A 15,491-nucleotide genomic window follows, 5' to 3' on the forward strand; every position below is an offset into this window, starting at 1 on the left:
AGAACTGAATGATAGAACATTTCTTTCCACTTCTAATTCCTCCAGCAGTTTTCTAGTGGTGGAAAATATCTAAATCTTGCTTACTATTTTTCACCTTTTCAAATAATAGAAATTAATAAAAATGGTGACAAAGTATGATTTTTTTTCACAACCAGTATGGGATTTTTCTCCATATCATTTCTATTTTCTCTTAATTGTTAAAGTTTAATGCATCCTGGATGAGGAGACTTCCTGAAGATAATCTGTATCATTACTTATTCCTAGGTGTTTTAAAATTAAAACTAAACCACATCTTATTTCATTCGATTATTCCAAGAAGATCTTCCTCCTTCCCAACACTTTGCTTATCATTGTGGCCTTTCAGAGTGTGTGCCTTTGCCACCCAGAGAAATTAGCTTTCTTCAGCTTTAGTTCTCTGAAATAGCCACAAGTAAGGACAGAAGAATGTCAGCTACTGCAAAGGACGAGTCAGAAATGCACAAACAAGTACAGGAGGGAAGAAGCAATTGCAGCAGCACCTCTAAATAATCTTAAACTGTTGTAGAACTGTACTTTCAGTTGTTTCAAATACCTGTATTATACATACTTTATATCAACTTTTAATTAGCATCTGGAGAAGCTAGACACATTAAGTCATTTTGTTTGTTTGTTCTACACTCATTTCTTTCAAACCCTTAACCAAGTCATGGTTCTTTTTGAAACGTCATTTTACTTCTTTTAAGCGATCATTGCTTCCATTAGAAATGTTCACAACAGCTAGGGAATTTCCTCTACAGTAACTTACTAATACGTATCCAACCCCTGCTTAATTTCCATGGCACTCAAAACAGGCCACCTCATCGTTTGTGGTTTTAGGATGAATTCTTTGAATTACATTAAGAAAGCAAAAGAGAGAATGAGAACATTAACTGAATTTGTTCTCCATTGTTTTGGATCCAGGAAGAGGATCAAATTATGCCTACAATACTGCTGATTTTTTTATCTGATCACTTTCTTGGCACAAAGGATTTTAGTTACACTGACTAATAACATTTTGACATGGATCTTTTTACCTCCCCTTTTCAAACATCTGTTTTGAAATAATATTTATTACTTAACACGAAACAAAAGGAGTGAGAGTCCGCAAACAAGTCTTTGAATAAAATGGCACCATCTGCTTTGGAGACCTAGGACAGTTGTTTTAGGAAAGAACTCATGCTGCACTGTGAAAACCCAGAATAATCTTTCTGACAAATACACAGAGTAAATGTTCATGCTATGCAATATATGGGTAAGACAGCAGCCATTTCCAGCAAAAACCTTGAGCAAATCAATTGGACAGTACCAGAATTACCTCCTGCTTTACCATGGAAGGAAGCCAGGATCCTGCTACTTGGCCAGCTCCCTTTTCTCCCTCATAAAACACACACACACCCCCGCAGCAGCTCGCTGTCACCGGGACTTCCACTAACATAATATATTTGCCAAGTAAACTGGAAGATTCCATCCAAATTCTAGTATCTTGAAATGTTGTCTCTTCTTATTTGGCTGGAGATAAGTTCGGTCTCATGTAGTATACAGTAAAAAAAAAAAAGGAAGGCAGAGAAAGAGACTAACATTTCACTCACAAAGAGACAAAATACAGTGAGCCATATGGAATATAAAGACAAGGGGATTAAATGGCAAAGGTTTCCCTTTTCTACTGATAGTTATCTGAGCTATGAGAAATGTTCATTCGGTCATCTATGTGACAGCAAACAAAAGCATTTCAAGCTAGCTTTCAACATCTGTTTCAACGCAGCCCTTCAAGCTACACAATACCTGTATTTGACTGGCCTGACTAGTTCAGATCACTGAAGACAGGTCTCTAAGATGCATTATCAATTATTAGAGGTGTAATAAATGTGTCTGAGGAGGAGAAGAAGCAAAGAGTAGTAATGTTTAGAGCTAATCTAGAAGTGGGAAAGCCTGTGCTCCAGGTCTTTCTCATCTTAAGCATGTTCAAGTCCCCTACTCTTTGGTATGAACAAGTCTACACCAAGATGAAGACTCAAATGAGATGATTCTTAAGCCTTTCACTAAAGCTGAAAGACTGTACAAAAGTAAACACAATATGCACAAATCAAGGGATATAATAAATAATTGCAGATTTGCTTCTATGTCCCAGTTAAAAAAAAATACATATTTTCTGGTCTATGTTCCAAAAGCTCTCTGTTTTATTTGGTAACAAATACTAAACACATAAACAGTACTTACAGCACAGAACAGCGTGTAAAGAATAGAAATATATTGCAAGGAGAGATCAAAAGTTTAATGATGTCAATAAATCTTTTTTCCACTGTTTTTTTTCTGAGATTTTAAGCAAGACCTCCCAAAAAGGATTCAGATTCTGTGAATTTGTTGTCTCAGATATTGTATGATTCTCAGTGCTCAGATCACAAGACACTGCAGTGTAGCTAGATAAATTGATATTTTTGGTGTTCTAAATGTATAAACACATGATTTTATGTTCTTTTTCCCAGTGCTGGCCTTAGCTGAGATATTTATGTAGTCATTCACTTGAGCTTTCATAAGGAGCTGCTCAGTTTTCAATCTATTCAGGTGTTAATTTTGTGTTTAAAAGGTAATTATGATATTCCTAATCCCAGGTGCATTATTTTCTCCTGGCTGAGGATCATAAAAAGGGGAGAGTGGGGGACAGCAGAATTTTATTTTTTAAATTAAAAACTTAGCAGGTCACCTTTTAATAGATTTATCTGTGCACAGGGATTTATATATATTCAGTAAAGACATAAAAGTAGAGATAGCAATTAAGAATTGTCCTATGGGATATTATTACATGCAGCTTTCCTTCCCCATCTGTAAAAAGCTAAGTGTTTCCTATCGGATGTCAAACACCCTAAGCACCACTGTCAATAGGCGTTAAAGGAGAAACCAGTTTGTAAGGCATGCACAGCTCCATGTGGGATTGGATCCTAGATACAATGAATAACCTTCTCAGGTTTCAAATTGTACTTGACATCATACAAAGAAACCATAGATGAAAATAATTTTATTGTTCTTCTACATGTGGGGAAAAGACAGAAGTGCCGGTACTGCCATGAAAATTCAACCCTGGAACATCCTTGTCCAGGGAGCTGGGTAGAAGGGGAGAACTGATCAAAAATATATTTGATCAAGCTAGCCTGGGATAAGTGATTCAGCAAAAGAAGATGCTCAAAACAACAAATCCTTTTGTTTCTTAAAATATAGCTGGATGACTGTAAAGTGTTAAATGAGGTGTCTAGGATAGAGAATCACATATCTTATTAGAATAGATGACCAGCTTTTAGATTAGGGCTAGATGAGGCAAAAGCTGCCGCAGAACAAAACAGAACAAAACTCTACTTTTATTGTATCTTTAGCTTTCTTAATCAGTCCTTTAACATTCCCTTTGTAAGCATTCTGCATGATACATCAGAGAGGGAAAGACTACCAGTGACTTTTGGAACAATGCTGATTTCAAGAATCATAAGTGAAGATATCCAGTAAAGCATTAGTGTAATGCTAGTGCTCTTAGGCTGCGAATTACTCTGACCTTTATGAAAATTACCATGGCCAAGTGTTCAGTCTTGTAATTACAGGAGCAGTTGAAGAATTGGCCCTTATGACAAAACTCATAATTCCTTTAAACACTAGTCTTCAAAATCAATAGTGTTCTTTAGTCTTAAGAAGAAGAAAAAAAAATTAAAATGCAGGTTTATTATTAAAATGCTAATGAACACAAAATGGGGACAATCACAAGTAATGAAAAGGCTTTAACAATTTTTTTTTTCCTTGGTTTCCTTATTTTAACTCGTTATTAACTTAGGAATATTTAAATGCTTCTTTTGAGTGATAGATATATATATAAGAATGTTTGATGTGTCGGTTGCCTCAGTATCTTATTGTGCCTCACACAAACGACAACCTTCTTTGACTTTTTTTATTTTTTTTCATTAGCGCCAGGATACTTGTATTCAGAAAGGCACCTGAAGTAATTCTGAGCAGTAAATAGTTATACAGGGAGTTAATAAAGAACTGTGAAGTGGAGCACAGATATAATAAAAGATTATATCACAATAGATAAAAGGTACAGCAGTGCTTTTCTCACTGGGATTTTGAAAAGGACTTGAGTTCAATTACAGTGTTAGGTACTTTAATCCCCATGCTCTATTTGCTATAAATAAACCAGAAACAAATTTACTGAGTCAACTGATGAACAATATTCATTATTTTAGACTACGTTAACCCCCAAACTTATACAAGGGTAGGAGTGATCCACCTATTTAAGTCATGTCCAACTGAAGCCATTTCTAAGAGTTTTAGAGCAACATAAAAGAAAAACACATGTGCTTACATGTGGAATATTACCTGTGTATTCCAATATTACACAGAGAACAGAGAACAAAGGACCTTTTCTTTGTTCAGTATTTCTTTTCTCAAAATTCAATCTTTTATACTTTAACTACAAAGGATTTTATTACTCATATCTTATCAGATTCACCATCATCACTTTCAGTACTTAGCTAAGGGAATGACATTTGGAGTTTAGAGTTGTCTTAAAGTACTCTTGTGGTCACTGAGAGAGATAAGTATCTCTAGGGGACATTTTGAGTATCCTTTCCTATAGAGATATCTATATCACAATGTCACTGTCTAGTATGTAAAATAAAGTGAAATGAGTCCATGTGAGAGTGGTTGACATATATCTTTGTTTTAAATCTTCAAAAGCACTTGGCCTCCACACCCTTATGACTTGGAAGTGATGGATTCCACAGGTTCTTATTGTTCAAAACCGTGCCATGTTAGCTGAGAAGGAAAGGCAGGCAGGTTGACTTAATCCTTCCTTTAAGACCAATGAAAGCAGAACACTTCTCAAGGATTTCTGAACACCAATGACGTGGCCTGAGCAGTAGCTGCAACTTTCATCAGTGGCCAAGTATTTAAATGTTCTGAATAACAGACTGCTGAGCATATGCAATCAGTGCCATGCATCCAGAACACGTAAAGCATGCTATATGCATTCTGGCCATCTGTGCAGCTCATGGGCAATTGCTCAAGTGCATCTCACTGTGTCAGGCTAACTGTATGTGCCTTGTACATCACATACCACCAGCTTTCCTGAAAGCAACATTCACAGAAATGGAAAGGATGTATCTCATATTATTTGATGTAGTTACAGCCCTGTTAAAACCCCCTCTCCTCAATCAGATTGGACATTACAAGCTATTTGTTTTACCACCATGAGAAAGAGTCATACAGCAAAAACTGTCATATAATCTAAAATTTACCTTCTGTGTAGTTCACACATCTATCAAGTTTATCTGCTTCTCCTAAGTTAAACAGTCCAAATAGCTAAAATATTTCCTCCCTTGGAATCCTTTCTAAATATTTCTATAGATTCTTTCTGTAAGTGTGCACTCCAGAGAGCTGCAGGAAGCTGGATTGCCATGGACTGAGATCTTGCTTTTCAGGACACGCTACTGAGAACATTCCTCTTGTTCTCAGCACTGTCATTTGGACCCAGACCTTTGTGATTTTCTCCCCGATTGCTAGGACAACTCTTTCAGTGGAGAAGTTGTGAACAGCCTGAGAATAAGCAGACAATACATCATTATGTACCTTAAGGGTTGCATTAGTTTCTGATTCGATTCAGAATGAGGCCTTTGGGTGTGAAAGGAGATGATTTGCGTCACTGTTCATCTTCCCTCGGAAAGATCCCCTGCTAGACTCATATCCAGAGCAGTGCTATAAATGTGGTGTATCCACACTGCTACCACAAGGCATGGGAGGGACAGGTAAATACTCTCCTGAGAGCAAGATGTGGATATCCACCCCATTCACTAGAATCAGTGATAAGATGTTGGTGTCCTGGTTTCAGCTGGGATAGAGTTAATTTTCTTCCTAGTAGCTGGCATAGTGCTGTGTTTTGGATTCAGTAGGAGAAGAATGTTGATACCACACTGATGTTTTAGTTGTTGCTAAGTACTGCTTACACTAGTCAAGGATGTTTTCAGCTTCCCATGCTCTGCCAGGTGCACAAGAAGCTGGGAGGGGGCACAGCCAGGACAGCTGATCCAAACTGACCAAAGGGCTATTCCATGCCATATGATGTCATGCTCAGTATATAAACTGGGGGGAGCTGGCGGGAGCCAGCAATCGCTGCTTGGAGACTGGCTGGGCATGGGTCAGTGGGTGGTGAGTGTTTGCATCACTTCACTTGTTTTTCCTGGGTTTTGTTCCTTTTTTTGTTGTTTTCCTTTTCACTACAATTTATTATTTATTTTATTTTATTTTATTTTATTTTATTTTATTTTATTTTATTTATTTTATTTATGTCAGTTATTAAGCTGTTCTTATCTCAACCCACAAGTTTTCTTACTTTTGTCCTTCCGATTCTCTCCCCCATCCCACTGCAGCGGGGAAGGTGAACAAGTGGTTGTGTGGTGTTTAGTTGATGGCTGGCGTTAAACCACAACACTGGTCACACATATTCAACAGATGAAAGTTAATTTATTAAAAAAAAAAAACAACAACAAACCAAACAAGCTCTCAAAACTAGTATGCCATACATAAAAGAAGACATTTCTCACCTCACACCTCCTCCTTCTTGTGTGACTGAAATTTTTGTTTTGTTTTAGCTATGTCCTTTACTGGTCACCATCATTTTATAAAATAAGAAGGCTTTAGCTACAAATCCTGTATAAGAAATGAATGTAGTTTGCAAAATGAAATGACTCCATAATTCTATGCTGCTTCATTACCAGGACATTACTATCTTGGAGCTGTTTGTGATTCTTGCCTTTGAGCATTGGTTCTAGTATTGCTGGAATGGTAGTCACGTGTGGGACTCTGCCCACCATGTTCACTTATTGCTCTCTTTAAAAAGAAAAAGGAAAGAAGAGGACTATCTAGGTTTGCATTCAGTTTGCTGCTGTTGCTCCTCATTATCCATGACTCCTCAGAAATAGAATCATAGAACCATAGAACAGCCCAGGTTGGAAGGGACCTTGAAAGATGACCTGGTCCAACCTTTCATGGAAAAGGCGGCCTAGGTGAGATTATTTAGCATCCTGTCCAGTTGTGTCCCCTCCAGTGATGGGGACCTCACCATATCCCTGGGGAAGTTGTTGCAGTGATTGATTGTTGTCCCTGTAAAAAATTTCCATATTATATCAAGATGAAACCTCTCCTGGTGCATCTTGTACCCGTTGCCCCTTGTCCTCGCCATGTGGCTTCTGTGAAAAGAGAGCCTCCATCCTCTTTGTAGCTACCCTTTAAGTACTGGAAAACCGTGATAAGATCCCCCTGAGCCTTCTCTTTTCTAGGGTGAAAACACCTTACTGGTGTCTCTGTTTAGTAAGTATACCAAAATACACAGTAATTGGGCTCTTGACTATCACTGACCTGCAGAGAGTACGACATCATTTGTCCTTCACACCTTTGAAAATCTCTTCTACCTATTAAACAGATCCATTAACATCTTGGGAAACACAGTATCTCAGCTGGCTGATTTGCACATGTTCAACCTTACCTTTACAGGGTTTTCTTTCCTTGCTAATTATTCATATTACTTCTTTTCTGAAGAGAATTTTCAAATAAAAATAACATGTCAGCTATTTTTAAATTACCATTTGTTTCATTGCCTGCACTATTTTATCCTTTTAATATATCTGCTTTCTCCCCAGTAATTCTTTTGCCACTGATGTATTTGTATAAGACTGACTCTTTCACATTGACCTCTATGGTTAGCCTCAACACATTCTGATTTTTTGCTGCCTTTATCTTATCCTCAGCACCAGTAATATGCATAATATTACCTGGAAATCCAGATAGCATTATTACCATTACAAGTCAATGAATGCTTTCACCTTAGATAATAGTTTTTGCTGGGGAGTAAATTCAAAGATAAGTGTGTTAAGAATGCATAAATGATTTTGCTTGAAGCCTCAGCAGGTACTAAGTCACAACTCATTAATCTTTTTGTATACTCCTCAGCATGAACAATTAATATCCCACTATAATGAGTCTATAAAAATAAGTCTAGTGATGTTAAATGTTAGAATTTAAAACAAGTAGACAAACAAAACTTTAGAGAGTATTCAGAGAACCTTAAGTATTGCTAGCCGGAACCAAAATCAGTTCAATACAGATATACAGAAGCTTACCATTAATAGGAGATAATGCATTTTCAACTATGAATACTGTCCCATAAGATCTAATTAAAATGTGAGCATAATTCATTCTGTTGATAAACCAGATTTATATTTATGTAATTTCATTGACACTAGCAAGGATACATCTACATAAACCTAGAGTAATACAGTATTATGTTGTTCATTTTACTAGCAATGGATGTAGTTATCTGTATAGCCACTTGTTCAGTCATAGAAAACAGAACAATGGAAGAATCATATCCAGAAAGATGATTTAATATTACAAAGCATAATGACTACCTTGTAAAATCTCATGGTAGCCATTGCTGCACTTTTCATAAAATCTAAGTCAAATGTGGGTCGGCAGACCCTGTTCCATAAAATACTGTTGGATAATTTGGGTTAGCTACTGTTGAAAAAAATAAAGTTATATACTGTGAAGTGTCTGTGCATTTACAAACCTTAGTGAATACCTTCTTTAATTATGTCTATAAAAAATCAGCCTCTGTCACTATATCAAATTGGAACATAAATCTATCTACAGTAGGTGCACAGCAGTAGAGACATTGGAAAACATGCTCTGGAATTAAAGGTTGCCATTTACCCTTATGGTCTTGCGATATGCTAAACTTTTGGAAAACAGAAGATTTGGTCTTGTCTAATCTGATTTTGCCTCTTAATTGAACTTGCAATAAATAGATATAACATTGACATGAACAAGGAGTTCCAATTGGTTGGAGGCAGATTTTTTTCAATTCGGACACCATGGTTATTTCAACAACTGTAAGAAGGTCAGTAGTGATAATACTCAGTGTTCAAAGGCAGCAGAAGATCCCTGGAGAAAAGCTCCATCCCTTTTCCATGAGAAAAGGAGTCAATCACCTAAATTTATTTCTTAATGTTCATGACTTTTTCAATTATAGTTGAAAAGGCTGTAACAAATAAAATGAGGACTAAACACTAATAAAGTCAAACTATGCTTTTAGTTAAGATAAATTTATACATCAGGCCTTTTAACTTCTCTGTAAGTTCTTGCTGTGCAGGCAAATGGAAGCTGAGTTCCAGTTGAATGAGTTTTCTTCCATTATGTCTGGATTGTCATTAAACTTGTATTAAAAGATTCAATATCACATCATAAGGCTTTAGATTAGGTCTACATTAAGGAGTGAAAGACTGCTTTTTTCTCTCATGTACTTTCCTGGAGTTATCTCTCTCCTATCATTTAGAAATATATGTAGCCTTTGGATTACACATTTGTTGCCCTACCTGACACTCCTGAATGGCCCAGCTTCCGTGTAAGCTTTATGAAAGCCACGCTGCAGGAGGTATCTCTATTGCAGCAGTACGCAAACTGATCTTACGTTTGAATGTAGATGAACTCTCCTAAAAGAGTGAGCAAGGAAAAAAAGTTTATCTTATCTATTATGGGGATAGAGAAAGGGAAGGAGAATGGAACGCAGCATGGATATTACTCATGCTACTCTTGCCTTCTCAAAAAACTGAGACCATGTTAAGACTTTCTGTAGAACAAAAAAAAAAAAGTCTTTCATTAATTTCACAGGAATGCACTTAAACTGCAGCTGAGAATCAAATTTAACTCAGGTGTCTACAAGTTAGATATCTGAGTCAATTTGTCTAGGTCTATAGAGGCCTTTATCTCAACGTAGAGAAAAGTGTCTCCCAAGACAATTCATCTCATCTTGAGAAGTATCCATGAGATAGATTAGATGCCTTAGATCCTTTGGAATTGACCTTTCCACTGGCTGTAGAAGCTTAGAGTGACCAATCTAGAGATCTAAAGTTAGGTGAAATGAATTGGAACATGTCAACAACCTGTGAAATTATGTAAAATTTTACTCTTCAAAGTAAAATGTACTTACAGAAAAAAATTTAGCAAGAGATTGTATTAAGAATGTGTGGTTTCCTAGGTTTCTTTTTCCTAACAACAAAGTTCTTGTTTTAGCAGTCTGGGAGCATATGACTTTAATCAAATGGCATATTAAGTTAGGACAGATGAGTAATTCCCAAAACATATTCAGCAAATGTCACCATTTTGCTACATGAATCATCTGTAATTTTTTAAGATATAAATTATCAGAAATCATTACCCAAAGAATTTAGAATATAATTCTTGCTCTGTCATTCGTGGGAATTTCAGCAAGCTTCTAAGTTATTTTGGTTAGATTAGATAGGCCTCATGGAATATTTCTGTTCTGTGAGGAGATGAATATAAATCCTGGGACGTGATGTGTTAACATATCTGAATATGAATTGGAAATTCATTTCTTGCTTGATTTATATGAGATAGGTCATTGGCAGAAACATGTCTGAAAACACTTGCTAGAGTAGAGATATAAAATTCAGAGCATTCCTACTTTTGAATTGGCTTCAGTGAGGTGGGCTGAAGCTATTTTTCCTCACAAAAAAGTAGCAAAAAGAGAAATAAGCTATGGTCCAAAATAGATGTAGTGTCATGGGAAGAAACACAGCTTGACTTGTAGGTGCTGCAGAGTAAATTCTGTCTGACCACTGTTCTTACACTCCCTTTTTCCCTCCATACCTTTTGAATTCTTTGCTGCATGCAACTCGACTGTCACCCAGCCAGTGGTTGCAGCATCCATCTGGGGAACTCAAACATCCAGTCTCCTTTTCCTGAATCAATGCTCTCACCACAGCAGTTTGGCATGAGGAGAGGTTTTTCACTCCTGTCTCTATCAGATAAGCTGAAGCCTTGTCTTCAACTCCATGGGGCCCAGATGGATGGCAGCAGGTGTCATAAAGACCCCAGGCCAGGCCCCAGTCAGACAAGTTCCCATTCTTACTGTTTGCTGTTGGTAAACTCATGGTGGCCATGCACAAGTGGACCACTTCCCTTTAGAGGTGCCTATTTTTCTGCATTAATCATATCATAACAACATCTTTGAATCCTTGTGATGTGTTAAATCCTGCTATTTATGGCAACTATTACGCTTAATGAGTCACTTCACCAATCTGATTAAGCCACGTGATTGCATTGACAGTTGCAGGGTTTCATTTTTTTTTCAGTCCCACAATTGAATACCTTGCTGAGAAGCCACATCCTAAGAAAATCTTCAATAAAAAAAAGATGAAAGGTAGACATAAATGAGCAAGACAATGAGAAGAGAGATTTAATAACAAAAATTTGGATGCCCATCAGCAATCCTTTCTATGCCTAGCATTTTCTTTCCCTCAGTTACAGAAAGCCAAACTATCTCATCAGTGGCAGTCAATCATCATTAATTTCAATGGAATATTTTGTGTACATTGGAGGTGAGACTTTGAGTCACATAGTTTTGTTGTTTTATAACTTTTTTTTGGCTAACAAATCATAGTTCATTTTAAAGCTAAATTATATTTTGAGATTAAAAAAACCCAAGGATTTTATGCTAATACAAAATGATACATACAGAAGTAGGACTGTAACTAATTAGTTTTATAAACCATGTGTTTAAATTTTATGAATTTATTAAGCACAGAAATCAACTGGAAACAATTTATTTTAAAAAATGATTTATACTCATTTAGCTTCTGCCTATTCATCTACATTTTAGCTATATTTTCCACAAGATTTCTTTCATCTTCAGGCAGAATTAAAATCAGTATTGGGGGTTAATTAATGACTGTATATATAGCATAAACTCATGAAATAACAAAAGGAATTAATATAAAAATCACTCAAGATGTATAAAGAAAAAACTTTTCTATATGAAATCATGTATTTCAGAAATTTTTAACGTGTCAATTGAACAGACAGCTGCTTTTAAATGCTATATTTAGCAATAATAAAATATCTTTATTGTTCTGTCATTTTAAACTCTCTTATGAGTTGTAGCTCAAAACAAGAACACACAAATAAAGATCATCATATGTCAATGATCACTTAGTAGAATTTGGATCAGCCTTTGAAAAAAAACTAAAATAAAACTTACTATTTGCAAACATGCCTGTTTCAACATTTCTATGTTTTCGCCAGGCATTCAACTGGTAGCTGAGTTGAAATAAGCTGATTTTTTAAGTGAGACTCACCTTTAGGGAAATGAACACCAAGATGAATAAGTTAAACTGCATTATACATACTGACTCACCTCAAGACACAGCATACTGGTAATTTATACCTCAATTTATGCTATGCAGGAAAGTCTTTTGCCCAGCAAAAAAGAAAACCTGTTTTTTGGTGGGTTTCTTTTTCTTGTGATTTGTCAGAATTGTTCTAGGTTTTTCTGTAAGTCACTTCACTTTGTTTTCTCATACAAAATACAGGTTATATCCATAGGCAGGAAGTTTTATGCAGGTGCTAAAGGTGCACAGTAGTGACAGATGTTATAATCCTCAGCAATGCTCTGTGCACGCTACTTCACTGTTGACAATGCTATGTGGAGCAGAGATCATTACCAAACTTCTAGGAAGCAGGTAAAGGCATAAGGAGAAAGAAAATTAGCGGGCTTGTCTGCTGCTGAACACAGCATTTGTGATAGCTGCAGAGAAACCTGCCTCCACACTCAGGCCAGCCGGCTGAACAAGGGAAGGAGAAAGCATGACGTTCTGCCAGAATCAGACAGCCCTGGTGAAACCGGAGACAGAAATACACACGGAAAGCCCAGCCACCTCGCTGAACATACTCTGCAAAAGGGCTAGGATTAGTGGAGATCATGAGAAGACAGCTGGAAAACAGTTAAGAAGGTGGAAAGAAATGTCAGTCACACTCAATACAATAGTACTGAAACGTTCCGCTCTTCTTACTCAGAATCCCTCAGATTTCTTCAAGGCTACAAGCTGTCCTCCCAAATGCTGCTTGCTTTCTCAGCTACTGGCATAGCATTCCTAGCAGCCTGTCCATACTTCCTAGCCTCTCAAGTGCAGGATCAAGTCACAGGACCTCTTTTTCCCTGTACTGGTTTACCTATTAATCTGTTCACACAGATATTCCTCCAGCTCCAAGTGGCATCAGACCACTAGTATTTTTTCCTCAACTGGCTCTCCATAGCAGCAAATTTCAGCCTTTTCAATCAGCAGGTGCTGCTCTTGGTGCTGCTGGCCCTGACCTAAAAAATATGAATATATTAATCCTGGCGTGGGCAGGGAACTGGCCTGTGAAACAGAAAGGGTAGCACAGAGCTGGGGCACAGAAGAAACAAACAAGAACACAGATTGTGGGCAAAATGTTTAAACAGAAATAGCTCCTGGTAACTTAATAATGAAGATACACAGCTCATATGGAGCTTTTTTTAATAAAAGCTCAAAACCACTTTGCCCAAAAGCAGAGGGAATGCAAAGAAGTTAATTAGTATTTCCCAACGCAATAGGTGGAAAGGTTGGGCTGATGTTTAGGTCTTCTGAATCGCTGTCCACCGGTCACGCCAGATTGTGCTGGCAATGGCAAAGAAGAGAGCTATACACTAATTGGTGCTTAACAGGAATTTATCCCCAGGAGCTAATTTCACTACCTTTAAACTAAGGGTAATAATAACTGCTGCTCAGTTCTGACATACGTAACAGCATTGCACTTAAGAGAGAATCATTTGGCTGGTGTTATCGTGTTAAATGGTGTGTGGCCATTGGTAAACAGATGTAAAATTTCCAGCCTTTCAGTTGGAAAATGAAAATGGAGAAATAAAGACAAAGTTAAATGAGCAGGATCTTTACTCCTGTGCCCATATTTCTGAAGTGATGTAAATGCAAGATATATTTAAACTTTGCAAATCCGGACACTCCATTAACTGGAAAAAACAATGAGTGTGGGGAATCTACTGTACAGTGACATATAATTTAATACCAGACAGCACTTACAACACCAATACAAACCTCAAAAATTTTCACTTAACATATGGTCTCAGTATAAGCCCTGTGACAAAAGAGAAAAAAATGAGGATATATGTCAGGTGCCTTTTGAATATGGTAAAAATAAACTGAGAAAACTTAGGACTAAGGTGATGACAAAAGTCGTATTTTTATCCAGTGCACTTGCATTTATTTCTAAGAACAGTGAGAAGCCAGAAATTTTAATTCCTTTTTTTACCCCTTTTCTCTCCCCACTACTTTGACCTGAAGTTCACCATGTGTATGAACTGTATGGGAGTTTCTTTAGTATAATGACTCTAAAGAGTGTTTTTATACTGCCAAAACAAGAAAGTCCAAAAGAGGGAAAAGGTGAAAACCTGAAGTTCCCACAGGAAGGAGGTTGCAATTTGTAAATACCTTTGTTGACAGAAATATCATGTTAATTCAATAAACAAATTGCACCAGAAATATTCTGACTTTGTGGCATAATTTTTTTCCCCAATAGAAATATTCTCAGCAAAGAAGAAACAACTACATCCAGCATGTGGAGTTCAGATGCTGGAATTTATATACAGACAATATCAGCTTGTTTTCATGACAAGAAATGACAGCAGAACAAGAGATTTTATGTGGTATTGTTAAAACAGTTGAATACAAGCAGGAAGTGGGAGGACTCTTTGAGGGCTTAGTAGGGTTTCACCAGTTGTACCTCCTTTCCAGTTTTGCAATAAACATATGTGAATATGTTTCAGTATATGCAGAGGCATCTAAAGTATATGTACTTACATAGGGACCAATACAATAAGAAAAACAAATAGCCCGGACTGTGACTATATCAGTAACCTTTGTCAAGTATGGAACTTTTATTCCCTCTTCTTCACTCCTTAGATGAATAGATATTTTCAGATCATAATCCCAGTCATTCCCATTAAGGAAAGAAAAATATTAAATGAAAAACAGGCAACCTATCCATACTTAGAATTTCTACTGTGTCCAGAAATATAGAAGCACTCTACTTCATCAAGCAGAAGCAGTGAAGGTAGTATTGAAAAAGGAGGATTCCTTTTTCCTGACCCATTCGTCATTGTTCCCTTAAAATGTTTTCTGAGCAAAGTGAAAATTAGCTGTAAGAAAACAAGTCCAGATTTATCAAAAGAAACTGCATGAGAACAGTGATGTCTTCTATGGAAATTGTTGTACCGTTCTAACTGCTTTGATCAGTAAAAAAAAAGAAACCCTATTATTTGCTAATTGTATTGTAGTAGAAAAAAATGTTTAAGGCAGCTAAAAAGTCCATGCCCCAAAGACCTCCCAAATTAAAATGAATGTTGTGACCTCACTAAACAAATACTAGGGAAAATGTATTCTGTGCTGTTGGCTTACACTCTAAGCAGCTGCTCTTGAGTCTGTGGGCTGCACAGGCTGTAATAAAGATATGATATATACAGTTTATCTACTAAAAAAAGCTTTGTACAAGTCTCCATTAACCCTGTATAAGCAGAATTTGTAGTGAAAAAGTCAAGTGGTCACCCTCAC

General features: G+C 36.8%; 1 protein-coding gene across 1 annotated transcript in view; it reads right to left on the reverse strand.

Moving 5' to 3' along the window:
- GPC5 (glypican 5) overlaps nucleotides 1-15,491 on the reverse strand; it is a 778,126-nt gene that overhangs the window by 99,421 nt on the left and 663,214 nt on the right. The gene's annotated exons all lie outside the window — the stretch shown is intronic.

The sequence above is a fragment of the Pelecanus crispus genome, chromosome 1 (genome assembly GCF_030463565.1).
Source record: "Pelecanus crispus isolate bPelCri1 chromosome 1, bPelCri1.pri, whole genome shotgun sequence".
NCBI classification, from domain to species: domain Eukaryota; kingdom Metazoa; phylum Chordata; class Aves; order Pelecaniformes; family Pelecanidae; genus Pelecanus; species Pelecanus crispus.